At 51.7% G+C, this 27,053-nt stretch overlaps 1 protein-coding gene and 1 long non-coding RNA gene across 5 annotated transcripts in view; one reads left to right on the top strand and one right to left on the bottom strand.

The window, feature by feature from the left end:
- The window catches only part of Cmklr1 (chemerin chemokine-like receptor 1), a 185,699-nt gene that overhangs the window by 140,801 nt on the left and 17,845 nt on the right, over positions 1 to 27,053 (top strand). The window lies entirely within an intron of this gene.
- On the bottom strand, positions 13,998 to 26,006 carry LOC110348879 (uncharacterized). Of its 2 annotated transcripts, XR_002394469.2 has the most exons (5): positions 24,783 to 26,006; positions 23,957 to 24,041; positions 23,265 to 23,624; positions 21,602 to 22,977; positions 13,998 to 20,973 (listed from the first exon to the last, which is right to left on the bottom strand). It is a non-coding gene; the product is annotated as an uncharacterized LOC110348879 (long non-coding RNA). The 2 variants fall into 2 exon arrangements; XR_015446287.1 differs by having other exon boundaries at positions 21,602 to 23,624.

Here is a 27,053-nt window from a genome sequence, read left to right as displayed (position 1 = left end):
TTTGGGAAGATACCCGGCGTATTCCTTATCTCTTTACCTCAGTCTCTTCATCACTAATATGGAATTATGAATAGTAACTACCTTGAAAGATTATCATAAAGATTAAATGTTGTAAAGCAATTAGCAGAGGTTGGTCATGTAGTAAGGCAGTGATAAATATTAGTTTTTATTATCATGATCTCTTTCTTTTCTTGTTCTTGTTGTTGTTGTTATTATTATTATTCTTTTTGTGGTACTGAGCTACATTCCCATCCCTTTTAATTTAAAAACATTTTTTAAAATTTTGAGCAAGGTCTCATGAAGTTGCTAAGTTGCCCTGTCTGGGCTGGAACTTGTGATCCTCCTGCCTTAGCCTCCCAGAGTGCTGGGATTCCAGGGGTGTGACATCTGGACACTAAGCCTTGGTTATCTTGGTCATTTTTATATCGCCACATTGTCTATACCTGGGACATCCACCTGAACCAAACATAAGTCAATATGAATTTCTTTACCATTTGGTGGAAGGAAACTAAAAGCTTGCTTCATTCTCTTTGATCTACACCACCTGGGTGCAGCCATTGCTGCCGGCTGCAAGCTATGAAATAGACTCACCTTCTCAGAGTGCAACTCTAGTTCATTTGGATCAGAATGATCTTGGGTGCTTGTTTCAAAGCTTTCGATCTTGGAATTGGAATCTCTTCAGGTGAAGCTTGGTGTCTGCCTGTGAGCCAGCTCCCTAGGGAAGCTGATGCACCCCAGAACTTGAGAACCACCAATCTAGAATTCAAATATCTTTTCTTTTTTGTTCTTTGTTCAGGTTTCTGGGTCCTTTCCTGTGCATTGAAGTTTATTTTTCCTTTCTAAGCAAATATCCATGCCCTTCTGGGAAGCCACATGTTCTGTGTCAGCAGCCGAGGCCAGGAAGCCTGGCAGAGAAGTGAAACTTTGTTTTATTTGTACTTTTACTGTGGAAAGTCAGGCCACAGTGGCTATTCCCCCACAGTGGGGGCTTGGGAACTATTGTAAGCCACATACTCCTCTTGTCAAATAAAGTAGATGGTGAAATGCAATTTGACAGACAAAAGTGGTGCTATGCTCAGTAAAAAGAAGTGGAAGCTCCAGGCTCCAGCTCCGTACGGCTTCTTATGATTATTTAAGGGCCTCTAGGTATCTTTAGAGCTCTGTGGGGTGGGCTGGAAACAGCAAATCTACTGTAAGGAGTTAAGAGATCAGATTGCAAGACCTTCGTTGGGCTCATATGATCTGGCCATAGTCATATCATCTATAAACGAGGAGGTTGTGTGTTGTATTAGTTAGTTAGGGTGAGCTGCCAAACAAATAGGCCCATGTATGTATAATGGCTCAAACATGACAGATGTTTATTATATGACAAGTGCTCTCTTTTTTCTTCTCTCTCTCTTCTTTTTTTGAGATAGGGTTTTGTTCTGTTGCCCAGGATGATCTTTAACTTCCAAGTTCAAGTGATCCTCCTGCTTCAGATAACAGGTGTGCATGCAGGTGTTTCTGAATGGAGGGTGGTCCTCTTCCTTGCAGTACTTCCGTGACTCAGCTGGTGGCCACACGGTCTCTGTGGATATGATCATTGTCTGATGGCAGATGAGATGCCACGTTTGCACCATAACTGCCCTGGCTGAGAAGTCACATGAATCCCTCCTACTCAAGTGAGAACTGCTCCTGTGACCAATCTAGTGGAGAGGAGGCTGGGGTGTGGAGCTCTTGGTGAGGATGGCCCCTTCCTAGCTACAGAGGTGTCCATATTCTTGGAGAGTGGATCTTTGTGAACAGTAAGCTGTCTCTACCACGGATATGAACTCATGCCTCTCTTCCATTCTTTAGCCCAAATTTCTGGTAGCCAGTCTTAAAGGTAGCAGGACGATGCTGGACCCTCCTGATGCTTCCCATCCTGAAGGCTATCCCCACCCACAGTACTGAGTAAAATCCCAGGCTCAGGTTCCTAAACACAGATCTTCCTGGAATGTGGGCAACAGCCATTCTGTTTCCCTTCTGGAAAAAGAAAATAAGAATCACACTTCTACTGAATGCATGACATTGATGGGGTGGAAGGTTTTCTTAGCCATCACCTCATTGGATCCTTCTAGGACTCTGTATGGAAAGACTTCAGGACTTTCACCAGTGCTTTGGAGATGAGGAAAACAAGGCTCAGAGAGGTGAAGGGTCTTGGTCAAGGTCACATGACTCACAAGCAGAAGAACTGTGATGTGAGTTCCGAAAATCCTACTCCTGTCCTAGGGTCCCAGTGCCCAGTGTAGTGTTCATCAGTGTGTGTGTGCGTGTGTGCGTGCATGATTAGGGCAGTGATTTTCCTCAGGCTGGACTTCCCCAGAGCTGGGCATAATAAAGGAAGTAGAGGCTCCAGGTCATGCCTGGGTAAGATTGCAGATTGTAAGGTAGCTGGGTGGTTGTCCTGGCTTGGGAAAGTCCAGTGTGACTAAGTGTCACAGTCACTGGCCATGGAAAAGAGAAGGGATATTGTGTGAGTCTTGGGCTCCTGCATGACCTGAGGCAGTGGCTGGGCTGGCCACATAGTGGGCACTTGGGGGAAATTTCCTGGGTGAACAAACCAACGGCAGAGTGAAAGTGGTAGCCACACAAGAAACTGAGTTGCGTCAAGCCCACTTCCTGTCCTTGGGGCTTTTAAGGGAGGAAGAGGGGAGGAAAACCTGTAACCTATACTTTTGTTCATTCACTCAAGAAGCACTTGACTTATTAGCACCTACTATGTGTCAGGCACTCCACAGGGCAAAAATGATAGGAAAAGGCAGGATTTTTGTTCCCATGGACCGTCAGAGGGGACATGAGGTAATTATGTTGGGTCCTATTTTAGAGATGAGGAAAATGAGCCCCTGATTATTGGTTGAGTGAGATTCCCAGGTCTCTTGGTGGGATTAGGATGTAGGTTCTTATTTTCCAGTTCAGTGCTCTTTCTACGTCCATTGCCAGGCCAGACCCAGGATGAAGGGAAAGAGCTTGTATTTGGCAGCCTCTTTGTACTGCTTCAGGACTAGCGCATCTTGGTTTCTGGAAATATCAGGAAACCACTCAGTTTACTTCGTTTTGAAATCTCCAAAATTTTTCTGCAGCAATGAACAAAAATATATTTGAGGAAGAATAGAATTCCTTGCGCAGCTGGATAGGATCAAGGGAAGAATTTTACTGTGCTATCAGGGAAAGAAACATTAATGATTGCAATGGTTGACAGAGTAACATGGTGATGCTCACAGATTTTAAAGCTGGCTTCTCCTGAATTCAGCCCCCAGCTTTGCCCCTTGACTTCCTGCCCTTCTCCCCTGGTTTCATCTGAAGTTAGGGTGGGATTAAATGACTAATAACACACAAAGCACTGAGTTTGGCACATGCACAACTCAATGAAGCCGTTTCTATATTATTCCCAGGAAAGCGGCTTTGAGATTGGCCTTTGCATGTTTGGCTTGATGTGGGCATCTGGTTCCTGGGCTGGAGAAGGTGTTTTGGGTCAGTCCCTTGGCTTGGTGTCAGTCGCCCTATATAGGCTGTGGCAGCTGGGGTTCCTTGGGCCCAATGCCTCCCCCATACAAGTTCTGGCCATGCTTGAAGTGCCACAGCTGAGTCAGCAGAGAGTCAGCTGCCATTCAGGCAGGAGTAGGAATCGGTTCTGCTTTCTTGGGGACTTGGGTTCCATGACCCCAGCCCTGGGCTCCTGATGGGGGTAACTCTTGTGCAAGGAGGTGGGGGTTGGGAAGATGGGTGCAAGAGACAGCTAGCAGGCTTGATTTCCCCCTGAGAATCAGCGATGAGACACAGTAGGGCCGAAAGGTACAGGGTGTGGAGTGGTGGAGTGACCGCAGGCCCTGCAGCCAGGCAGAACTGAGTTCTGGCCCTGGGTTTGGCACTAGGCACCTTTCTGAACTTGGGCCAGTCACATAACCACGGGGCTCCTCTGAGCCTCAGTTCCCCTTTATCTCAGGGTTGTTAAGAGTACCTGCTGTGTCTTTTGGGCTGTACTATGAGCTCAATTAATGACCATGGAGGTTGGTTAAGGGCAGGAACATTCATAAACACTCATACTTTGTTATATAAATGTGTTTGGCCAGTCTGCAGAATGTATGAATTCCTGCACACTAGATGAAGTAAGAGTTTAGGTAGTAAGTGTATTAGTTTCTGGTTGTTGCTATAACAACAATTACCATAAATTAACCACAAAAAGCATGAATTTATGTTTCCTTAGGTTTATTTCTTATAATATATATTCTATTATTTATTTTAAAAAAGATATCACAAGTCCAAAACACATTTTACTAGGCTAAAATTAAAGCATAGGGAGGAATGAATTCCTTCTTGGAAGTTCTAGGGGAGAATCAGTTTTGGTGCCTTTTCTAGCTTCTGCAGGCTGCTTGTACTCTTTGGCTTGTGGTCTCCCCAACTCCACTGTCAGCTCCAGGGAAGAGTTCTTCTCGGATGCATCACTCTGAACCTCCTGCCTCCCTTTTTCATTGAGAAGGACCTGTGTGATTACATGGGATCCACTGGCCAATCTGTGTAATCTCCCCATCTTAAGATGCCTGCCTTAATCACATCTGCAAAATGTCTTTTTGCCATGTATGATCACTGCATTAGTCACTTTTTTGTCATCAGGCCAAAATACACAATACCCGCAACTTAAAGGAGAAGAGCTTTATGCTGGCTCATGGTTTTTAGAGGATTCAGTCCATTATTGACTGGCTCCAGGCAGGAAGGCCATGGTAAAAGGGTCTGGCAGAGGGACGCTGCTCATGTCATGGTAGGTACTACAAAGGGGATACACGCTTCCAGTGACGCACCTCCAACCAGGCCCACTTCCTAACAGCAAGCTAGCTACAGGGCTCCCACAGTCCAATCACCTTCCAAAAGCTCCATGTCCGAATGCACCAGGCTTTCAAGGGAATATTCTAGATCTAAATCATAACAGTCACATGTTCATAGATTCCAGAGATTAGGACGTGGGCATCTTTGGGGGTCTATTACTCTGCCCCACAGGGAGGGACATCTCAAACTTCACAGTTCACCTGTTTATCTCCTGAATTTGGATTTGAGCATTCAGATGGCCATTCTTCTACTTATCAGTGAGTGATCAGAAGGGACATGGTGTAAACAACCAGCGAGACTGTCCAGGGCAGACTGAGTGCCCCAGACTTCGGCATTATTTTGACTAGGTTCAGATCCCTGCTTCACCACATAGGAGCTGCCAGCTGAGCATGTGGGTTCTCAGGGCTGTGAAAGTGATGAGCAAATCCTCCACAGGGCTGTCGTGAGGATGGAAGGGGACAGCCAGAATCGAGTGCCTAGCACCTGGTGGAGGCTCAGCAGGACACAGGAATCCCCAGGCAGTTTCGTTTTCAGCTTGGGCCCTTCTGTCTTCAGCATGAGTTCCTGACTTCCAGACAGGAGACCTTCTTGTTTCTGCCCCAGGCTGGGGGCAAGGCTGGTCTGGCTCTGGTGCTGACAGAAGCTGAACTCCCTTAGGGGTTCATGGTTGTGGAGCTGTGAGCCAACCTGGCTGTGGGTACAGCTGTTCAGCCGGCACTGTGCTCTACCTGGAAGGTTCTCAGGATCTGAGGTAGCCCAGGATGGATTATCGCTGTCCCCTCACTGCAGGAGCCTGCTTGTCCCTGCTCTGATATGGAGGGACCACATCATCAATTCATTTAGTCCCGTCAGGGTCTCTACCGGGTCCCTGAGGGGGCTCTGACTTCTCTCTGATGCTGGACCCATTCCCTCTCCATCTGAAGAATTCCATTCATTTCCAGAAGGCCCCAGAAGACTCTTGAATTGGCATTGAAGTGAGTTGGCACAGACTTGACGCAATCTAGTCCAGGGATGAGTTCCACACTCCCCACCCACATTCCAGCTACTGATCTCTGTGCATCAAAGCAGCCTGGAATGTCATGGCTTGAAGTAACTTAATTTGTTCATGATTCTGCAACATGCAGAGTTCTGCAGGGACCCCTTGTTTCTTCCCCTGCAGTATTATTATGTCACGCGTGGGCTGCATTCAGTCTGGGGCTCACGTGGGGCTGGGCCATTGAAGATGGGCTGGCATCCTGCCAGGACCAATGCTGTCTCTCTCCAAGCAACTGCCGGACTTCACTACCTGGAGGCTCAGGGTGGTGATGGTGGGGGTCTCTGCAGAAATAGAAGGTGCCAGGTCTCTTGAGAGCTAGACCTGGGACTAGTACAGGGTCACTTCCGCCACTTCCTATCAGCGATGGAAGGTCACCAGCCCAGCCCAATTTCAAGGAGAGGAGAAATAGAGTCCACCTCTTGAGAGGAGTGACATGTGTGTATCAGGAGCGGAGATGCTAAAGTCCTTATTTAAAGACAATCTACAACCAGGCTTGATCTGAAAAAACCACTTGTCACTCCCATTTCTCAGATGGGAAAATCGAGGCTCAGAAAAGGAAAGGGTCTTTCCAGGGAGGCAGTGCAATAGCTGGAAGAGAGCATTACTTGAGCACCTACTGTGTACCAGGAGCATGAGATACAGGGAGGAGCAAACCCTGACCTCAGAAAGCGTCCAGTCTAATCAGAAGACAGGGGATCAAGAAGACAAGTGGAGAGTCACCTCGACTGAAGGTTGACTTGTACGTCAGCGTGTGTGGGACAAACTGCTCACAGGTCACCACCACTCACCACTATCCTATTCATTACTCCTTCAGGAGGGTTAGCCCACAGGGCCATTTTGATTAGAGCTGCTTGGAAAGCTGCTACACTACTGCCTGCTTGGTGAGGTCAGGGAGCAAATTCACACCAGAGCAAAGAGGAAGCAGCTTTCAGGGGGGAAGCTGTTTCCCAAAAGGAAGCATATATTTGATCTGGATCCAAAGGGTGTGTTGGCCTGGAGTTACCAGGAAGACAACTGGCCAGAAATAAGAGATCTCGGGCAGGGAGAGCAGCATGCACTGCGATTTGGAGGCTTGGTGAGTGCGGCGTGCCTGACAGGGTGGGCGGGAAGCAGGGAACGGCAGGCGGGAGCCTGGATGCTCTGTAGGCCTGGCAGCCCCACCCAGCTTCCGGGTGGTCCAACATGCTTGGTTTTACCGCAGCCACCTCCTCTCCGTGTCCAAGCTCAGTGCTTCAACTTGAACACTTGGGCAAGGGAAGGTTCCAGACAAGCCGAAGCTAACCGAGTGGGAAATCCAAGGGAGCAGAGGGCATGTTGGTTTGTGGCTTCATCTCCTGGGTTGTCGGTCCCATAAACCAGCACGGAGGAGAAAATATTTCTCATTTCTTGACTAAATGGTGGGTTCCCTCTTCCATCACTCCTAGGACTTGCAGGCAGATGTAGGGGTGGAGGCTGCACGAAGCAAGGTGATTCCTTCCTGATTAGGGAGCTGGTTTAGGGTGACATCCGCCCAAGGTGTTTCAATGATGCCTTCACTGGCCAGAGGGAGACTCAACTCACTCTCTGTTGCCAGACTCAGCCTGGGTGGCAATAAAGGGTCCCTCGACCTGCCAGCCATGGGGGTGTTGGGACAACTGATGTCAGGAGCCAGTCTATGGGGAGCGCGGGTGACTCTTTTAGTCTTTATAACAGACTCAACTTGCAGGAGGCCTCTTCAGCTATTGGAGATTTAGGTCGTGAAGAAAAAGGGCTTCGTTTGCCTGAGAAGGTGACGGCCACCCATTGGGCAGAAGAGGCAGCCCGCTCACCTTACAGACCTCCTTTGAAACCCATTTCTGCCACTCGCTGGCTGTGAGATTGGAAAAGTCACTTCACTTCACTGAAACTTGGTTTCCTGACTGCGGAGGGGGGAACCCTAAAAGGTCTTTATTTGCAAGGATGTTGTGGAGCTTAAATAGGATCATGCATGGCCCAGAACTGAGGCTCAGAAATAAAACGTGGCCTCTGTGTGAGGGGGCCAGCCTGACAGAAGGACCAGAAATCCTGAGCCATGAAAAGCCAAGAAAATCTGGTTGTGGACAATGCCAGTGGCCTAGTTTGGCCCCAAGCACTTCCCTTCCATTTCCTGCTTTGGCTAAAAACTATGGCAGGGCCTGGGTGGGGACCTTGACTCCTCAACCTTGCTGCTCCTGGGGGAAGCTGGGCCTGTCTGGCCAAATAGGCCTTTCTTTTACATTTGTTTTTCCTTTTCTCTCCCATGAGAACTCTCAGATGTAAAGGAAATCAGAAATAGGACTCTGGGGATAGGAAAAGGTGGTAGGACCAGCTGGCCAGGTAATGCCTCACTCCTTGTGACCTTGGGGTGATGCTGCTTGTCAGATTGGGCCCTGGGCTTGTCAGATTCCTGTCGTGGAAGGCTGGCTACTCTGTTCACGCTGTACTTTCTGCCCTGCCCTAGCACTGGGATTTCATATTTTCCAAGGGGCTGGGAAGCCAGCAGCACCTTGTAGAGCCTCCTGCCAAGAGCCTTTTGTGTCATTTCCGCTGCTGGCAGGGACAGGTAGCTTTCACTGGCTATGTCCAGGCCGGGCCCCTGTCCAAACCCACTTCCTGCCACCAAGATTGTCCCCTGGGCCAGTCACACCTTGGCTCAGTCACTACAGGGTGTTTATAAAATGGTATACACCCTCTTGCTTTTTGCACATTCATGAGAAATATAAGACATGGGGCACACAGTTCTGCCTTCCTTCCAGGGAAACTGAGGCCCTGAGAGCCTGGTGCATTCATTCACTTGCTCTTTCATTCCCTAATAACGATGTCCTTATTAGCCAAATAAAAGGTATCACCCTCTAGCAGCTCTAGCTCTTTGCTCTTCAGTGGAGCCTGTAGGGAAAATGATTCACTGTGGAGTTGGGCAGACCTGGGTTTGAATCCTGGGCCTCTTCATTGCCAGCTGGACGATCTTGGATCTCTCTCTCCTCTCTCCTCTCTCTCTCTATCTCCCTCTCCTCCACTTTCTGTCTCTGTCCTTCCCAGTTGGTTTTCTCACTTATAAATCAGAAGTGATGACAGAACCTGCTTTCTTGAGTTATGTGCTGAGAATTAAACGAGATAAGCCATGAGAAAAACATGATAGTGGCCTAGCACTTAGTAGGTCCTTTGTCAAGGGAGCCTGCCTAAGCCTTCTGCTAAAGCTAAAAACAAGGTGGGGTGACATGAGGTCCTTGGGAAATGCTTTCTGAAATGGATTGAATCTGTGGTTCCAGATTTCCTTCAACCCCCTTCCCCTTAGCGGCCATATTCTCCCTGTGCAGGATGCGGCTCAGAGACTGAGTTCAGAGAGGTTGGCTGACTCCCTCGGGCCACACAACCTCGCTATTCCTAGTCTCCCAGTCAGCCCTCTTCCCAGAGGGCACTGCCTTCTCCTCTGCAACTTTCAGGCCTCTTCTCCTTCCCTCTGCCTCCAACCTGCCTTGCACCAGCACCATTTATGGCCTTCATGTTAATCTCTTCATCTTTCACGGGTCCGTGTATCCATCTCGGGCTCTGTTCCCACAGAAGCTTGCTCCCATCCACCAGTCCAGCTAGAAAGCAAACCAGTCAACTCCCTCACACTGAGGTGTCCGCAGCTGATGGTAGAGCATTAAAGATGGCGGACAACCTGGCCCGGTGGACACAGGTGAGGGGAGGCTTTTGGGTCCAGGATCTTCCCAGAGGCCAGCAAAAACAGTCTTTTCTGGTTGGATGCTTTGAGGGCAGGAAGTTCCTGAGCGAATTCCCCAGAAGTCTGAGTCCAAACTTCCTCATGCCTCTGCTGGGCCCTCTCTGTCTCTCCCTTTTACTGTACTCTGAGTAGTTGGAATAAGGGTGATTTTTTTTTTTTTTTAATGTGACAAAACTAGACTTCAGAGGAGTTCTGAGAAATAACACAGGGCTGGGAGGCTGTGGAGACAAGAGTTGAAATCTTGGCCTGCCCATGTCTACACTGCCTGCTGCCTGCCAGCCTTTCTCACAGAGCCTGGGGACAGAAGTGGTTACTCTGGCTGCATCTGTGTCCTGGATGAGGATCCCGGGGTCCCTGTCACTCTTGACTGCATGGGTGGCATTGCCTTTCCGTGCTGGGTGTCCCTACCTTCCGCGCATGGGCATTGGAAGTGGGTAGGCGAGAGGGTGGGGTGCCAACCCTGTTGGTGTGGAGGAAGTGTGTTTGGAGAGGCAGGATGGTTTTGTTTCAAACTCATTGGCTTTTCTGCAAGGCAGCCTTGGTGTCTTCATTTGGAAAATGGAAGTGAGAACAATACTTCCTCTCAGGGCCATGAGGTGGGGGCTTTTTATAGGAGAGAAAATTTTCCTTTATTTCTTAAGGTTTTTGATATTTTCCATAGTGAGTTGTTTGAAGAAAAGAAATTGGCAGCCAGGCGTAGTGGCACATGCCTGTAATCCCAGAGCTCTGGGAGGCTGAGGCAGGAGGATTGCAAATTCAAGCCCAGCCAGAGTAACTTAGCAAGACAGTATCTCAAAATGAAAAATAAAAAAAGTGGCAGGGATGTAATTCAGTGTGACAGCCCTGGGTTCAAACCCCAGCACTGGGGAAAAAATAAAAATAAAAAAGCAAAGACACTGGATTTGGGAAGGTGGGACTTGGGCAGGAATGCAGGGTGCCCACCATGAACCCCCCAGCAGTGCTCTGGTGCCTGTTCCCAGTGGGGGGTCCTGGAGGCCTCTGGCGCCCCTGGGTTCTTGGTGGGGTCTTCCCTCTGGGAGCTGGCTGTGATCAGACTGTGTCCAGGCCCTGGGGGGGTATCTCAGCTGTCTAGGACATGCATGCCTATAGCCCACACCCCTGCACCCAGCATGTCATGGTTGCCAAAAGCAAAACACAAAACACTCGTGGGAGGCCAAATATGACCCTCACAGTACAGGAGCACCCCCACCCCATACTTCGGGAAACAGGATCTAGGGGCATTATCTCTCTTTCCTTTAGGGAAAACCAAATTTTCACTAAACTTATTTTGAGGTCATGAATTTATTTTTAAAACAGTTATTTTGAGGATATATGCTTTTAGAAAAAGTTTGGGCATTTTAGATTCAGCACCAGTAACACCCCTCGTATATTTCAATGGGAAATCGTGGCTCTCAGAAGCCTTTGGTCAACTCTAGCAAAGGACAGAGGCTCATTTGGAGAAACTTAGGGTAGAGAATTCATGGATTGTCAAGGGATAGAGAGGTGAAATAACTTGCCAAAGGTCACACAACTGGTGAATGGAAGAGCCAGGGTTTGAACCCAAATAGCCTTAATCACAACATTTGCAAAAGTGCCACCTTGGTGAGCCCTCAGCCTGTCTATCCTCCTCCATCTGTGGCTGGGCAGCAGGGACATGTTTCCTGGCCAAAGACACCTTTCCTTCAAGAGCCTGGGCACCCAGAGCTTGAGAAGAATGAGTAAAAAAACACTGTGGAAGCCCTGTCATGGGCTCGGGCCTGGACTCTTGTCTTAGACCCAGCTCCCCCGAGGCGGAGCCTGAGGCAGGGATTTGGGTGAAGGCAGAGTTGACACGAGGGTGAGGCGAGCAAAGCTGACTTGTGCCAGGGCAGGGTTGGACCTCATTTTATTGAAAATGTTGAGATTTTGCTCATCATGCGTTTTTGCATTAATTTTAATTTTTAAAAATCTTACTATTTCTTTTCATTATTGAGTTGGGGCTCCCAAGATTTGTGAACACTCCCTTCCCTGGGTCCTAGCTCTACTCTCAGCAGATGGGGAGCATCCCTGTCTGTTTTCGGTTGCTAATAAACAGCACCACAGTGTGGGTAAGTTGTAAGAAAAGAGATTTGTTTTGGCTCATGATTCTAGTCAAAGGTCCAGGGGCTGGCTCTGGAGATGGCCATCATTTCTTGGCAGGGTCCCCGGCAGCGCAGAACAAGAGACAGGGAGTTGGTCAGAAGCCCCGAGAATAGGCTCTTGCGGCAGACACGCTGCAGCCGAGCCACTGATCCCACAAAGGGATCAGCCACTCAGGAGCACGGGGCCCTAGTCACCTCTTAAAGACCCTACCTGTTAATATTGTAAGAAGAAAAGAATTTCAGCTTGAGTTTTGGAAAGAACGCAGCATACTCACACCACAGCAAGGAGGGAGGGAGGCAGGGAGGGAGCCCAGCAAGCCTGGGCCTCGGGTGGGGACCGGCCTCACAGGCAGCCCTGGGACGTGGCTGGTGAGGGACAGGCTGAGGGCTGGTCTCAGGGGAAGAGAGCAGCTGTGAGCTGATGCAGGTGTTGGGCGGGGCCCTGGCTCACAAAGGGGCTCTGCCCTGGACACCAGCCCATCCACCACCGTGCCCTTTGGGTATCTTTGATGACAGACTGGGTCACTTCAGTTTTTGTTATTTTGTTTGTTTGTTAGTACACATTTGTGACACAATAAACACATTCATGTGGGGAATTGGTACATATACATATGGCTTCTTAATCATTTTTATTTCCCTTTCCCCCTCTCCCCGTCTATCCTCCATCCTCAGGTACCTTTGCCAACTCCACAAAGCCTATCTCCCTGTTTCCTATCATCTGTCTTTATTTTTGGTCTTCACATTATTTATACTTTGGGTTTCTCATTTAAAAGACACCATGGAACATTTAACCTTCTGAATCTGGTGTATTTCATTCACTAAGCATTATAGTCCCAAGGTGCATTCATTTTTCTACAAATGACTCAAAGTTATCCTTCCTTATGGCTGAGTAGTATTCTATTGTGTATAAATATCACACTTTCTTTATCCATTCATCTGTTGATGGGCATACAGGCTGCTTCTAAGGTTGGACTGTGTTTCTTTAAATAGGACCTTGTTGGAGCTTCAGGGATCTGGTGCTTCTACTTCCTTACAGAATAAAGGAAAGAGGGCTGGGGATTTAGCTCAGTGGCAACATGCCTGGCTCACAAGCCCAAGGTCCTCAGTTTGATCCACGGTAACAACAACAACAAAAAAAGAATGAAGGAGACAGGCAGTGGGTGGGGCTAGTGGATGAGGGCGGGCCCAGACAGCTGTGGGCTCCTGTCCCTGCAGGGTGGGCCCTGGCCAAGGCACTGCGGGAGGGGGAAGAAGAAAAAGGAAGGAGAGGGCTCTGCCCCTTGGTAGCCCAGCACTCAGGACGGTCTTGTGAGGCTGGTACTTGGGGCCAGCCGGGTGTTCATTGTGTGTCCCAGATGCCTGCAGGGGTTAGGTATCCTGGTGGAGCTCAGGAGAGAGAACCCTAAGCCTTCCTGCTGCCCACCTCCTGGAGGCTGGCCAGGGAGGCAGAGGGCTCCTCCCTCATTGGGCCCCCCTTTAGGGTTTTAGGGAGACACCAAGGTCCATAAGATCTGCTACAACTCCACATCTGTCTGAGTTTCCACCACCAATACCTTGAATCCCAGCTGTAATCCCAGAAGGATCTCAAGTTCGAGCCCAGTCTGGCAATTTAGAGACTTAGACCCTTTCTCAAAACAAAAAATAAAAAAGGGCTGGGCCTGTAGGCCAGTGTCAAGGCCCTGGGTTCATTCCTCAGTACTTCTGCCACCACCACCACCACAACAAAATCTTAAAAGCCCAGTTCGGGTGCCGAGCTGCCTCTCTGGCTGTAGTACGTGAATGCGCACCAGTGTGGCTCCTCTGCGGCTGGCCCAGGCTGAAACCTTGGCCTGAGCTCCTCCCAGCCTTGGCTTTTCTTCCTTCAAACAGAGCCTCCCCTGACTCTGCGGCTGGAGTTGGCACAGTGCCTGAGCAATCCCTAGCACCCTGAGCTTCCTGTGATGGCTCCTGCCTGTCTCTCCTACATGGCTTCGGGTTTCATGGAGCAGGAACTGCATATTTGTATCTCCAGCTCCTGTCCTGACACCTGGCAGATAACAGGTGCTCAGCAGGGGCTTGCCAGTGTATGAATGAGAAATACACACTCTGTCATCAGATATTTATACCTCAGTGTGAAAGGAGCCCTGGGAGGAAGTCTTTAAAATTCACTCCCTTACAATTGTACCCCAGTCCATGCCTGATGTAACGTCATATAATAGAAAGACTGGTAATTACACTTAATAGCAACAAGAGCAATAATATTAGTTAACTTGTTGAAGATTTATTATGGCCCATGCATCATAGTTCCATGTGTTTTACATTCCTTCTCTTATTATACCGAATATCAACTCTATGAAATACACAGTATTACCGCTCCATTTTACAGATAGGGAAATGGAGGCACAGAATTTAAACACGGAGAGCTCCCACAGGTACTATGTGGCAGAACTGGCACTGGAACTTGGGCATCTGGCTCCATCATCTGCACCCTTCACCACCACACCTTGAACATGGCTTTGGCTTCAAGTCCTGGCTTCTCCACGTTCAAGCTGTGTGACCCTGGGCAGATTGCTTGAGCCCTCTGAGCTTTGCTGTCTTTGCCTGTGAGTTGTGCGGGGAGGCGGTCGTCAGGGTAGTTGGGAGGCAAAGAGAGAGAGAGGGAGGATCCTGAGGTTGACAGCTGTGGTTCCCAGGCCTCAGCGAGGCAGCAGTATGAAGGGTGTGCGTGGAGGGTGCTCTGCCGGAGATGTCATGGGCTGAGTTCTTTGCAGGAGGACAAGGAGGCAGGGAGGAGGGAGACAAAGACTTCTTTGTCTGCCGCTTAGGCCTTGGGAGGTGGCTGGGGAGGACCATGAGTGTTACACAGAAGGAGACTGGACTCCTGCCCGGGAGGGGGGAGTCCTGATGCCAGCAGGCTGGGTTCTTGAGCGGAGGGTGGAAAATTCCTTTGGACCCTTTCCTAAGTCCAGGAAGGCTGGGGCCAGTTGACAGAGGGAAGGGCTTTGGCACTCCAGGAATTTTGGCACTGCTTTATTTCAGAGATGAAGACAAGTAGAAAAAAAAAAGCCAGGCCTGGTGGTACAGGCCAGTAATCCCAGCACTCTGGGAGGCTGAGGCAGGAGGATGACAAGTTTGAGCCTGGGCAACTTAGTGCCCTAGTGAGGCCTTGTCTCAAAGTAAAAAATAAAAAGGAGGTGGGGATGTAGCTCAGAGTGGAGTTCCTGGGTTCCATCCCCACTAACTCCACAAAAAGGGGGCATTGCCAGGGGCTGCCCAAGTATGCCACTCACCTCCACAACATGGTCCTTGAGGTCTCAGGCTTCCATCGCTGAGATCCAGGCAACTCTGGAACCCTCCAGCTGGCCTGTTGCTGCCCTGCTGTCTTTCTAGGAGGACCCACAGAGTCCAGCTCCACCTTTGGGGCCACCAAGGGGACCTGGGGCACAAATCTGCCTTCCTGGTACATCCACAGTCCTCTCCCCTGATTCTGGGTCCCCGCACCGTGCCTTTTACCTGGGACCTAAGGCTCAGTCTTTACCCCTGGATGACAGAGGGAACTGGAAGAGTCGTTTCCGTGAAGAAGCAAGTGCTATCTGAATCCTTGGCAGTTCCTGACACAGGTGACTGGCACGCAGCTACCCTCTTAAATAGCTGTTTGAGCCTCAGTTTCCCCATCTGTCAAATGAGGATCATAGCAGCACCTGCCTTAGAGGGCCCTTATGGGAGTCCAATGACGTAGGACCAGAGCTTAGCACAGGGCCCAGCACAAAGTAGGAGGCAAGGGCAGGACACGGGGCTTTTATTCCATTGGTGCCCTCTCCTCCAGGACAGAGAGGGAGGGGCTCTTGAACAACTTATAGTCCAGACAGGGCTCCTAGACCACAAGAGGCAGGCTCCGTGAGTACGTAAGTGGGGCGTATCTGAGGTCTGTGTCCTCCTCAGGTTCGTGTTTCATAGAACATGTTAACGGCCATGTGTGAGGACGCCAGGCCTGTCCCTCACGAGTGTAGAGAGAGGCAATCACAGGAGGACGACTTCAGGCCCTCTCTCAGATGTTCCAGAAATTTCTTGAGATTAAACCAGCCATGGTACAAGAGTGTGTCTAGATGGAATTGAACAGTCACCCCCTCCCCTGGCTTGTCTGGGGGAAAGTGTCTTTTTCTGAATTGCTGTACTGGACAACATCACTGGAGCCTTCACAACATCCGGGAACTCAAGGCTGGGCGTGGTCAGACCCAAAGGGTCCCCGCTGTGCAGGCCTCTGGAGGAAGCAGCTCTGGCATCAGGGAGCCTCCATTCCAGGGGGCTGTTCTCGGCTACCTGTGTAGCTGGTCTGCCCGTCAGACTGGAGTCCAGTGCGCAGCATACCTTCGTCAGCGTTTAGGACATTTCTTACTGTGTGCATTTCCCCCTCAGTTCTGGCTCCAGGTCTGTCCCCAGCCCACATCCTCCTATCTCCTTTCACTCTCACTTTTCATTTCCGTTCCCCATGGATCGAACCTCTTTTGAACTCTTCACCTCTTTCAGGGCCAAACCAGTCCCTAGGCAAACAAACAAATCGACAAACCTACAAGAAAGACTCTCCAGAGAAAGCGACTCCATTGATTGACCCAGTGCAGGCCAGCTGGCAAGGGGGTAAGAATAATGCAATCCCAAGACTACCAGAGGCTGAGGCAGGAGGATCGCAAGTTTGAGCCCTGCCTGGGCAACTTAGTGAGACTCTGTCTCATAATAAAAAATAAAAATAAAAGAGGGTGGATGGGTGGGGATATAGCCCAGTGGGAAGGGTCTAAATTCAATCCCTAATACTGCCAAAAAAAAAAGTTGCAGAAAAAGTGCTTGCTAAGGACAAAGTGAGGAAGTGGGTGCACCACCGTTGGAGAGAGGTGGCGGATATGATCTATGTGACTCCAGGGACTTGAACCAGGCTTGAGATGAACACAGCAGGTTGTTCAAGTTCGGTTTAGTGAAACAGGAAGTGCTTCCTAAGAACTTGATGAGTCTCTCTAGAAGTTCTGCTGGCCAGGGATTCAAATTTCTGACTTCCGAGTGCCTCTCTTTAAGCCTCAAGCCACAGGGCATGCTTGTCTCTGTGGGTACTTGGAGTGACCAGCCTGTCCTGGTTTGCCTGTGACATCCTTTGCAGACCGGGTGCGGCCTCACGCAGCCGGCTTTGCAGATGGAGCGACTGTGTCTGGTGCCCAGGACGACACAGCGAGCCAGGGGGCAGGTGGGAGCTGGCATCTGGGTGTGATGTGGCCCTGAGACTTTTCTTTAACATGAGGGTGGCAAACCCGCAGACCCTAGAGCCTCTCCACCAGGATCCTGGAACCTCCTCTGGTCTCACACCAGCTTTCTGTTTGCCTCAGAGGGTGGAGGGCAGTTTTCCCAGCCAGATCCCTCCAGGGTCAAAATTGGGCTTCGCCTTGGAAGGGGTGACAGCACAGGGCAGCCTGTGCCTCCTCCCCAGGGCCTGGGAACAGCATGGGCTCTCAAACCCCATCATCCTGGCTGCTGGCAGCTGTGCCAGCCCATTTGCCAGCTGCCTGGGCTGGATTTAGGAAATTTCCAGGGGCGGGAACTGCCTGGCAGCCCAAGGTTCCTTCGCCTGGGACAGGCAGCCTGGGCTGGGTGCCAGGCACCTTAGGGCTCTGGGGTCTCTCAGGATGGCCTGGGATGGGCAGACCCACAGCACCCCCTCCTGCCTCTCAGCCTGCGCTGTCCAGAGTGAGTTGGGGTCACCGAGGGTCTCGTGGGGTGGGGGTGCAGATGTGCGTTGTGTTGCTCACCTGCCAGACCTGGGCACAGGTGTGGGCAACCAATGCAGGATGGCAGGCTCTGTGCCCAGGGGACCAGCCACAGACCATACACAAAGGACAGTCATGGTCATCAGAGTTGTGGACTGTGGAGTTAGAACAGTCCAGATTCAAATCCTCCTCTCACCTCTCCCTAGCTGTGGGATCATGGGTCAGTGGCCTGGCTGTGTGTGCCTCAGTTTCCACATCTGAAAATTGGGATCAGGGGCATCCGCCCTGAGGGCTCATTCTGAGGGGAGGCGGGGTGGGACAGGTGGTGCCTACCCCGGGCCTAAAGTCCTGTGCAGTCCCTGGCTTGCGATCTTCTCATGGGCAATGGGCAGTGGGTGAGCCCTTCTGAGTCCTCAGCAGGACTCGCTGTGAGGGAGAGGAAGGAAGGGAAACCAAGTGGACACATCTCACAGCCTTGTCTGGGGCTGCTGAGTCGCTGTGACAGGACATAGGGGCATTTTAAAAAGTGCCTGGGGCTTCTATCACAGCACGGGCCTTGGGCACCTGTAGATCTGACTTTGAGCCCTGGCTCCCTGGGGCTGGCTGGTGGCCTGGACTGAGAATCTGTGAGGTGGGCCAGACACCCCTCATGGGGTTGTTCTTTCTTCTTGTCATTTGGGGCCTGCCCTGTGTGATTAGTGCACAGGGCACAGTGAGGGTGGGAGGAGCCAGGGGACTCTTGTGAAAAGCGCACCACACCCTGAGCCAGGAGTGATGGTGCACACCTGTAACCCTTGCTGTTCTGGAGGCTGAAGCAGGAGGATCTCAACTTTAAGCCCAGCCTGAGCAACTTAATGAGACCCTGTCTCAAAACAAAAAAGATGAAAAGGGATGGGTTCAATCCCCAGTATTGAAAGAGAGAAAGAGAGAAAGAGAGAGAGAGGGAGAAAGAAAGAGAGGAAGAAAAGAAAAGAATAGACAGAGGAACTCACAGAGCAAAGCCCAGGGGGCCTTGAGTCCCATGTTGGGGGCACTGGGCTCCCTGAGCACAAGGAATGGGCTGGACTTGGAGCACTTGTGCTCTGAGGCCTCCCAGAAACCCTTTACTGAACCCACCCAGGACTTCCCAGGAGCCCAGAGGCCCTGTCCTCATGCAGTAACCCCAGGTTCCCGCTCTCTCTGGGCTGGCCCAGGAGAAGGGAACTGGTGCTCCTGCCCAGGGAGGGACCCCACTTTCCCTCCTGGTGCTTCCCCCCTCCTCTGTGCTCCCTGTCCCCTCCACAGCCTCTCCAGGCACATGTAAATGCTAATGCATGCACACACGCACACACACACACACACACTTACTTCCACCCAGCAACCACTGACCGGATCTGATGAAGTAAGAAGAGCTGATGTCCAATTCTGATCCTGCTGTCATTTTGTTGTATAATCTCGGCCCCAAAGCCCCTTTCTCTTTCTCTTGACACCTTCCTCCTCCTGCTCCTTCTTCCTCTCCAACCCTGCCTTCCCCTGCATTGTACTGGGGTGGGGTGGGGTGGCGGGGGTGAGCCCTAGAACTCAAACTAGATTCCAGGCACCACAGTAAAGATGGCAGCATCATTTGGGGCCTAGGGATGCCTTTCCGGGATCCAGAACTCCGACCTCACAGGTTGCTCCTTCATCTCCTGGTGCTTCCTGCACCTGTCCTGGGAAGTGCCCGCCAGCCTTTCAAGCTCAGGTCTGGCTGTGACTCTCAGCACCATCTTCCTCGCATCTCTCCCCTGCCTCTGCTGAAGGGCCGGGGTCAGTTAGGCCTGGGAATGGGGAATCGGCATCTCCATGGTGACCAGATTTCATCTGCAGCATCAGGGACTCTGGTGGGAGGCGGGGCTCAAGGCCAGGGACTGGCTTCTCCTGGGAGGACTCATCTGAGTGTCTCTGGTCCTCATTCATCTGCTCTTTCAAGACCTTTCTTGGAGCATTGGTGGTTGCTATGGATATGGCTCTGGAAACAAACCCACTCATATGCTACTAAGGAAAATCTTGAAGAAAAATGAGATTGACAAACTCCACAGTTCTCTGAGAGAAACACAGGTTCCCGGAACCTCAAAAGATTGTTCCTCACCTTCAGCTCACCAGGCCCTCACTGTCCTTCTCTTCCATTCTCCTTTGCTCCTGTGTGGTCCTCAACACACATCCAGGTAGGAACCGGAATCCTTCTAGAGGGATGAGTACCCAGTGCTTAAAACCATCCATGGCTCCCACTGCCCACAGCAGACAGTTGATGACTTTCAGGGGGCCATACAATCTGAACCCCTCTTCTCTCCTCAGTATGTCCCTGTCACACCCATGCCAACCCCACTTCATCAAGCCCCTGTGACTTGGCACACACAGCCCTCCTCCCTGTTGCTCCATCTGGCAAAGGCTTTGTGCTCTCCAAACTCAGCTCAGACACCACCTCCTCCACGAGCTCCCCCTTGTCTCCCAGCCACTTTCCCTTCACTTTGGACCGACCCAGGGCCACAACTCAGCAACCAGCTGGGCCCAACGGGAGACACGAATGCTGAATGTGTGTTGTTCACTTCTGCAATGACATGTGTGCCCTCTCATGAAAGCTGAAAGCAGGAATGGCTCGCTTCATCCTTCTCACTGGACTGCTCTTCTTTCTGCAACAGCAGAGACCAGGGTAAACAGCATGATTAACTCAAGGTGACTTATTGGCCTAGAGTCCAGGGGACAACAGGGAAGGGTGAGGACTGTGGCAAACCCCACCCTATCGCGAATATAGTTCTGCATGGCCAGTTTGCAGGAAGTTCAGACTTTAGATCACATCTTGATCCCCACCCCGCTGGGAGGGCAGGGATGGGATCAACTTACTCTAACAGCTCTAGGAAGGAGGCAGCACATAGAAAGTGCCCATTCACAGCTTTTTTAGTGAATGGATGAATGCAGGAGCCTGTGCCATTTCTTGTAGCTGTTAATTCTGCTGCTGTCTCAGGACCTTTGCACTTGTCATTCCCACTGCTTGAAATTCTTCTCCATCAGATAGGTGCATGCCTCCCTCTCCCTTAGTTAGGTCTCCATTCAAATATCACCTCTTCCTAAACCTGTGGCCCCTAACTTTCTATGCTCTGCTCCTTTTTACAGTTTATTTCCTGTACATCTTACTATGTGCTATTATATTCATTTATTTTCCCAACATTTACACAATGCTTCCCGTGAACAAGACATGCTTCTAAACCATTACCAACATAAATTCATTTAATCCTTGTAAACCCCCTGTCGGGGAGGAGCTACTAGCACCCCTATTTTTCGGATAGGGAAATTGAGGCACAGAGAAGTATGGTGACTTGCCAAAGGTCACACAGCCAGTGTATGGCAGTTGGCTTCCAGAGCCCTTGCGTTCTTTGTCATGTATGAATTTACTTATCTGTTGGGTACCCTCAGGCCCCCTCCCAGGGGCAGAATGTGTCTGTTCTGTTCTCTGCTGTGTCCCTGGGCTCATCTGGGCCCCGCATATAGTAGGTGTTCAGTAAATATTTCCTGGAAGGAGGGAGGAAAGGAGACAGGAGGATCAGAGGAGCAGAGGGAGGAGTGCTTGGCCCTGGGAGCTTAGTCCAGTGTCAGAAGCTTTTCAGCCTCCTGGAGGGGTTGAGTCAGCCTGCCTGGGAGACCCCACCCTGCCCTCCAATAGAACCTCTGTTTTCTGACCACACTGGGCCGGGCCCATGCTGAACTCACTTCCTGTCCTACAGGAGCCAGGAGTCTCAGTAACAAGGTGCCACTGTGGGGCAGCCAGTGAGGGGCCCAGGTGGGGCAGCCCTGGGCCAGATGTGCTCGGGTAGAAGGTACCCAAGGAAAGGCCAGGAAGGGGAACTGAGGAGCCGGGAGCGTGTCAGTTCCACCCTATGGCAGGCCCCCTCTTTCTCATGTTACTGACACAGCGACACAATCACAGCGAGTGCGTCACCAGGCTGGTCTCACTGCTCTTCACAGCGCCTTGAGGTGGGTGCTAGAGAGGAAAGGTGGAGCAACTTATACAAGGTCACTCAGCCAGGAAGTGCAGGAGCTGGAATTAAACCCAGCTCCCAGAGACTGGGAACAGATTTCAGGGAAAACCGGGGGAGGAGAAGCCGGAAGCCCAGCTCGGACTCCTCTTCCATCAACTCACTGGATTGCTGGGTGCTTAGGGGAAGATCTCCAAGTTGGAATCTCAGTCTTCTCATCTGTGAAATGAGGATGAAGGACCACTGCTGGCTGGCTTTCCAGGCCCACCAGTTAGGCTGTTCTCCTGCACGGCAGAGTCGGCTGACCTGCAGGTCCCAGAAGTAGAGACAGAAGCCTGGAGGTCGCACAGCCAGGCCACCTCTGGCTTAAGCTTCAGTGCCCTGAACACCCCACTGAAAGGCTTTAATAAACTGTGAAGGATGCTTTGCCGAGACTCTGTAGAGGCTGTGGGGATGCTGGGGAGGAGGATGGGGCCCAGCCTCCCTCTCAGGCCCCACTGTGGGACAAGGACATGGCGGCTTCCACAGAAAATCACTGTTTGAGTTTTACTGAGCACCTACTGCGTGCCAGGTACCATATCCACATTGCTGTTTGTTGTTGCGTTCACGGTCCCCTCCAGAGCAGGGTGATAATACAAACCCCATGTTCCAGACAAGGACCAGAGAAGCCCTTTGAACCTGGTCTGCCCAACACCAAGCAGGGCTCTGAGTCACTGTGAGGCTTGGGAAAACTTGTTGCAGTCAGGAAGAATCTGGTCTTGCTCTTGGGTGGCAGGGGCAGGACGGTAAATTGAGCCCTAGATCCAGAGATCTTAGAGCTGTATGGGGTCCCCAGAGATCCCTTCTTCAGGACCCCTGGCCCCAAATTCCCTGCAATGAAAGTTTTATTATTGCCGTTTTATCAGGATTCGATCACAGCTCAGGGAGTCAAAGTAACTTTCCTAGAGCCACACAGCATGGAACCAAGTCATGCTGCTTTTTATTATCCCCAGACCTGGGAAGGAACACTTGGCTGTCTCAACTACAGAGTCTTTAAAGCAGGACAGGAGACTTTGTCAACATCAGTACCAAGATCCTTGTTTTATAGATAATGAATGGAGGCCCTGGGTAGGTGTGGGGTCAGAGATCTAAGGACATTTGCTAAGTGGGGGCTGTGAAGTGTAAAAGAAAGAGCATTTGATTCTTAATTTGGGTTCAGACCTCATCTCTGTCCTTTACTAGCCACATGACCTTGGGGAAGCTCTCAGCCTGGCTGGGCCTCAGCTTCTCAGTTCTGAAATGGCATGAAGAAGTCCGTCTGACAGGTTTTGGGGCAGGTGAGGCTCACAAAGCGTCCCTCAGTGTCCTAGCACACTTAGTAGGTGCTCAGTAAAATGAAGTCAGCACATTGATTGCTATTCGTATTAAACCCCAGCAGCCAAGGGCTCGAAGGTTCCTGCCGAGATGGCCTGCTGGGTCTCATGTACCTGGTATGACTTTAAGGTCCTGGTGATGTGTTCTCCTCATTCATCTGACAGAGAGATGGAGGAGGGAGCAAAGCCTAGGGGTTAAAAGAAGGGATCAAGAGGCAGATAAGCCTGGGTCCCTGCTCTCTTGTTCTACCTTCCCCCAGGCAGGTGGGCACTGTTGGGGAGGTTCTTTGAGCTGCCACCTGCTAGGTACCTCAATGTGCCAGAGCAGAGAGTGGTGCCTCCAGGCTGGCCCTTGCCCCCAAAGATGGGCTGTGCTGGCCCAGATTTAGGAGGACAGGGGCTGGGCAGCAACTTCTCAAGGTCACTTTGGGTCCCTTAGATTCCACCCTCTAAACCCATCTACTGAGCAGCATACCCCATGCATGTCCCAGGCTGGCTCCTGGCTTGGGGACAAATTGATCCCTCGGCAGCTTCTCCGACCACATCCTGAGCAGCCTACGTGAATGCTCCCACGCCTGACTCCTTCCAGATGTGCTGTGTACACAGCTCGGGATTAACTGCACGAGTGGGCTGCAGGCTGTCTTCAGAGGATTAAGTGTACGGAGTCCTGGGCCTCCCAGACCAGTGGGAGATAAGCACTGATTTACTGGCCACCTCCAGGGCCGGCCAGGGTTTATGAGAAGAGGCACGGCTGTCTTCCCGGAGGCTTTGTGCACTGGGCTGGTGGCCGGGCTGATACTGGACCTGTTGCTGGGGGCCGGGGTGGCTTTCTGGCCTGGAAGCAGAGACATCCACCCACAAGCTGATGCTGGGGGTTTTGTGGTTAGGAATGGCCCCAAGGGCAGCTGGGTCTCCCACTCGGTAACGGGGCTGGGTTTTTGAGGAAGTGTCTACAATCCGTCTGGGCCTATTGGGCCTGCGGGTTGAGGCTTCAGTAAGGAGTTGGTTTGGATTCTAGGACAAGTAAGAGCCACGAAGGAATTTTAAGTGGTGGTATCATGATACGGTTTGCATTTATGGAAAGATCTACCCCTACCCTGTGTTTCAGCTTCCGGTTACTGTAACAAATATCTGAGACATGTTAGCCTAAGAAGAGGAAAGGCTTACTTTTGGCTCACGGCTTTGGAGGTTTCAGTTCCTAGCTAATTGCTCTGGGCCTTTGGTGAGACAGCACATCATGGTGGGGTGAGTGCTGGAAGAAGCAGTTCATCTCACGTTAGGCAGGAAGCAAAGGGAGAGAGGAAGAAGTTAAGGTCCCCTGGAGAGGGTATCAGAGGGGGTATAGAGATATCCCCTCCAGGGGCCTAACTTCCTTCTACTATGCCCCACCTCCAAAGGCTCCTCCACCTCCCAGCAGCTCCATGGGCTGGGAACCAAGCCTTGGACACATGGGCTTTTGGGAGCCATGGCAAAGTGAGTCTGGTCAGGGCCCTGTGGTAGCCATTTGGCTGAGCAGATGATGGACACATCTGTGAGCTGTTCAGAAGACAAGGAGGGTAGATGTGGGGTGAAGGAAGGGAGGTGTGGAGAGTCTGCGTTCCTGTCAGGTTCCGGTCAGGGGGTCGGCAGGAATGGAGCAGGAGGACTGATGAGTGCTTCCTCAAGGAGGGCTCAGGAGGGGACAGGAGAAGGGATTCGTGTGCCATAGGTATGGCCATGGGAGGGGCCCTTGCCACCCCCAGGCTGAGGGGCTAGAGAGAGAATGTTGTGTTGCACCCAGTGGGGTCAGGCATGAGAGCCTTTGTACCCTTCCGGGTCAAGCTGGAGGTCAGAAGGCAAGGAGCAGGAGGGCCGGGAGTCTGGAGACCAGATTCCTGGGAGGAAGGAAATTCTTTAGGGCTCCTGGTGTTTGCCCATCCTCCCTGAGTCCCAAGCTCAAACACAGCGCTTCCAAGCCCAGGAGAAAGTGGGCCAGGCTGTCTGGCAGCCCCACCTCAGCTCCCGTGGTGACTCAGCAGGAGCCCCACGTGGGTGTGGGACCAGGGAGGAAGCGAGTCCCGCTCCCCTCCCGGCGCTCAGCTAATTCTGTCCAGGGCGGCAGCCAGGGCTGTGGAGGCTGGAGTGTCTGCTGGCGCTGTGACCTTCCTGCTTCTCAGTTCTCCTGGAGTCTTGTGGGAGCTGGGAGGCCCCTTCCTTCTGCCCTGGAGGGTGGGAAACAGGTTGACAACCAGGGCACTTCGGCAGCAGGCAAAGGCGTCCTGACCTATGATTGTCCAGGCTGGGGGAGGCCAGGATGCTCAGACAAGAGATACAGTTAAACACCAGACTGATGTCTGACACTATTTTAGCTACTGGCTGAGGCTGTAATCTTGGGCTTTGGGGTCAGAGAGTTTGTGGTTGGAGCCCTAAGCTGATCCTTAAGCTGTGTGAGCCTGGGATACTACTCATTGCACCTCCTGAGCCCCGTCTGCTGATTTATGCAACAAAGACACAGATCTAGCTGAAGCATAAGGGATGTGGGGTGCCAGCCACAGTTCTAGGCTCTGGGGAGCACCATGTACATGACAGACCCTCCCCAGCTCTCAGTTTCCCCAGGTACAAAACAGGACACCCGCTGAGGGGCCTTCCACCTCCTAAAAGGCTTTTGGAGGCAGAGAGAACAAGAGGAGAGGGGTCCAGGCCTCCCAGCTGGACTGTCAGGGTGGGCCACGGTGGTCAGAGATGGGGACAGGAGCCAGGCCAACAAGGACATTTGCAGCTTGAAGGGAAAGTTTCCAGTCTCCCCGATGGGCTCCCATGCCCACAGGTCCTGATAAAGCTCTTGCAATTGGCCAGGGGCCTGCAGCTGGGTAGATTAGCAGCAGAGTGCAGAGGGAGAGACTTCGGTCAGAGCGGCCGCTGGCAGCTTGTTGTGTCTGGGCACAAGGCACAGTGATGTCACAGGTGAGTGATGTCACAGGCAGGTGAGGGGCAAGGAGCCCCTCTGTGGGGAAGGCTGTCTGGGATGGGCAGAGGGAGAGAAGAGGGAGAGAGAGAGAAGTAGAAGGAGGGAAGACAGAGAGAAGGGAGTGACAGGGAAGGCAGGGGACAGGGAGGCCGAGAGGCGGAGAGAACATCCAGCCAGAGAGCAGCAAGACCAGGACCAGAGGAAAGCGGAGCCAGCAGGGAGAGGCAGGCAGAAAGAGAGCCAGGCCTTTGCAGACTCACAGCCATTTGGCCAAGGGGGACAAGCAGTGACAGAAAGCGGAAGCAGAAGGCGAACATCTGCTGCCCAGATGTCCCCTGGCCTCGCTGTCCCGTGAGCCACTGGGGACACTGACTGGGCAGGAGCAGCCTGAGAATGAGGTCATAGGAATGCGGACTCAAATCCTTGTGCTGTCTGCCGCCCACCAGGTGGGGTGTGGGCGACCTCAGCAACCACTCTCTCTCTTTGGCCCAGCCCTGGGTGTTTGTTCCCTGGGTATGGCGGGGCCCATGGAAATGACCTTGCAGGGATGCGGGAAGCAGAGGAGTAAAGGGCGTGTTCTCACCTGTTGTTTGCAGCATGCCAGCATCCAGGCAGGTGAGGGAGCAGAGGCTCCTCGGGTCCTGCAGGGTGGGGAGGAGTGAACCCTGCCTCAGAAGGGCTTTCAGAACCGTCTTCCCATCTACCCATCTCCACTACCTAGAACAGAGGGGCTTGGGGAAAAAATCAGAGGAAGCCGGGAGCCTCCTCATGTATACCCTGAACCCTGCTGGATTTATCTTGTGGAGGTTCTTGGAGGTCCACAGGGCAAAGGCCAGAGGATTTTAGAATGGCCCGAGGAGGTGAGGAAAGAGGCAATTTGGCGAAGCAGCAGTTCTGAGTTTGAAGCCTGGCACCTGCCCATCTTTGGGCTTCCTCCTCTGTCTTACCTGAGCTGTGTGTGCGACCTTGCGCACACTACTTTCTCCGTGCCTCAGTCTCCTCCTCTGTGACACTGCTGGAATGGTGGCTGGAAGTTAATGAGCGCCACATACACGTTTGTTTAGGATTTAAACCAGCAGCATCCGCCTGAGGTTTCTGTCCCCTGTCACGGAAGGAACCAGATGTGACCTTGAGTGCAGACTTTCCCCTGCAGGGGTCCTGTGTGTGGGTGTGGGCAGGACACAGCCATCTGCCTGTCCCCTGCAGGGCCCGGCCTCACTGAGGAGGGGGGGCAGACTGCGGCACTGCTGCTCCTGATGTAGCTGCGGCTGTTACTTCCGTTGGCTCATCCAAGTCCAAGTTTATTCCCTGCCCAGC

Source organism: Heterocephalus glaber, unplaced genomic scaffold (genome assembly GCF_053883595.1).
Source record: "Heterocephalus glaber isolate CG9 unplaced genomic scaffold, H.glaber_assembly_v1.0 deba00001687, whole genome shotgun sequence".
Classification (NCBI taxonomy): domain Eukaryota; kingdom Metazoa; phylum Chordata; class Mammalia; order Rodentia; family Bathyergidae; genus Heterocephalus; species Heterocephalus glaber.
Note: the sequence above shows the minus strand (reverse complement) of the source record. Positions and strands in the feature narration are given on the sequence as shown.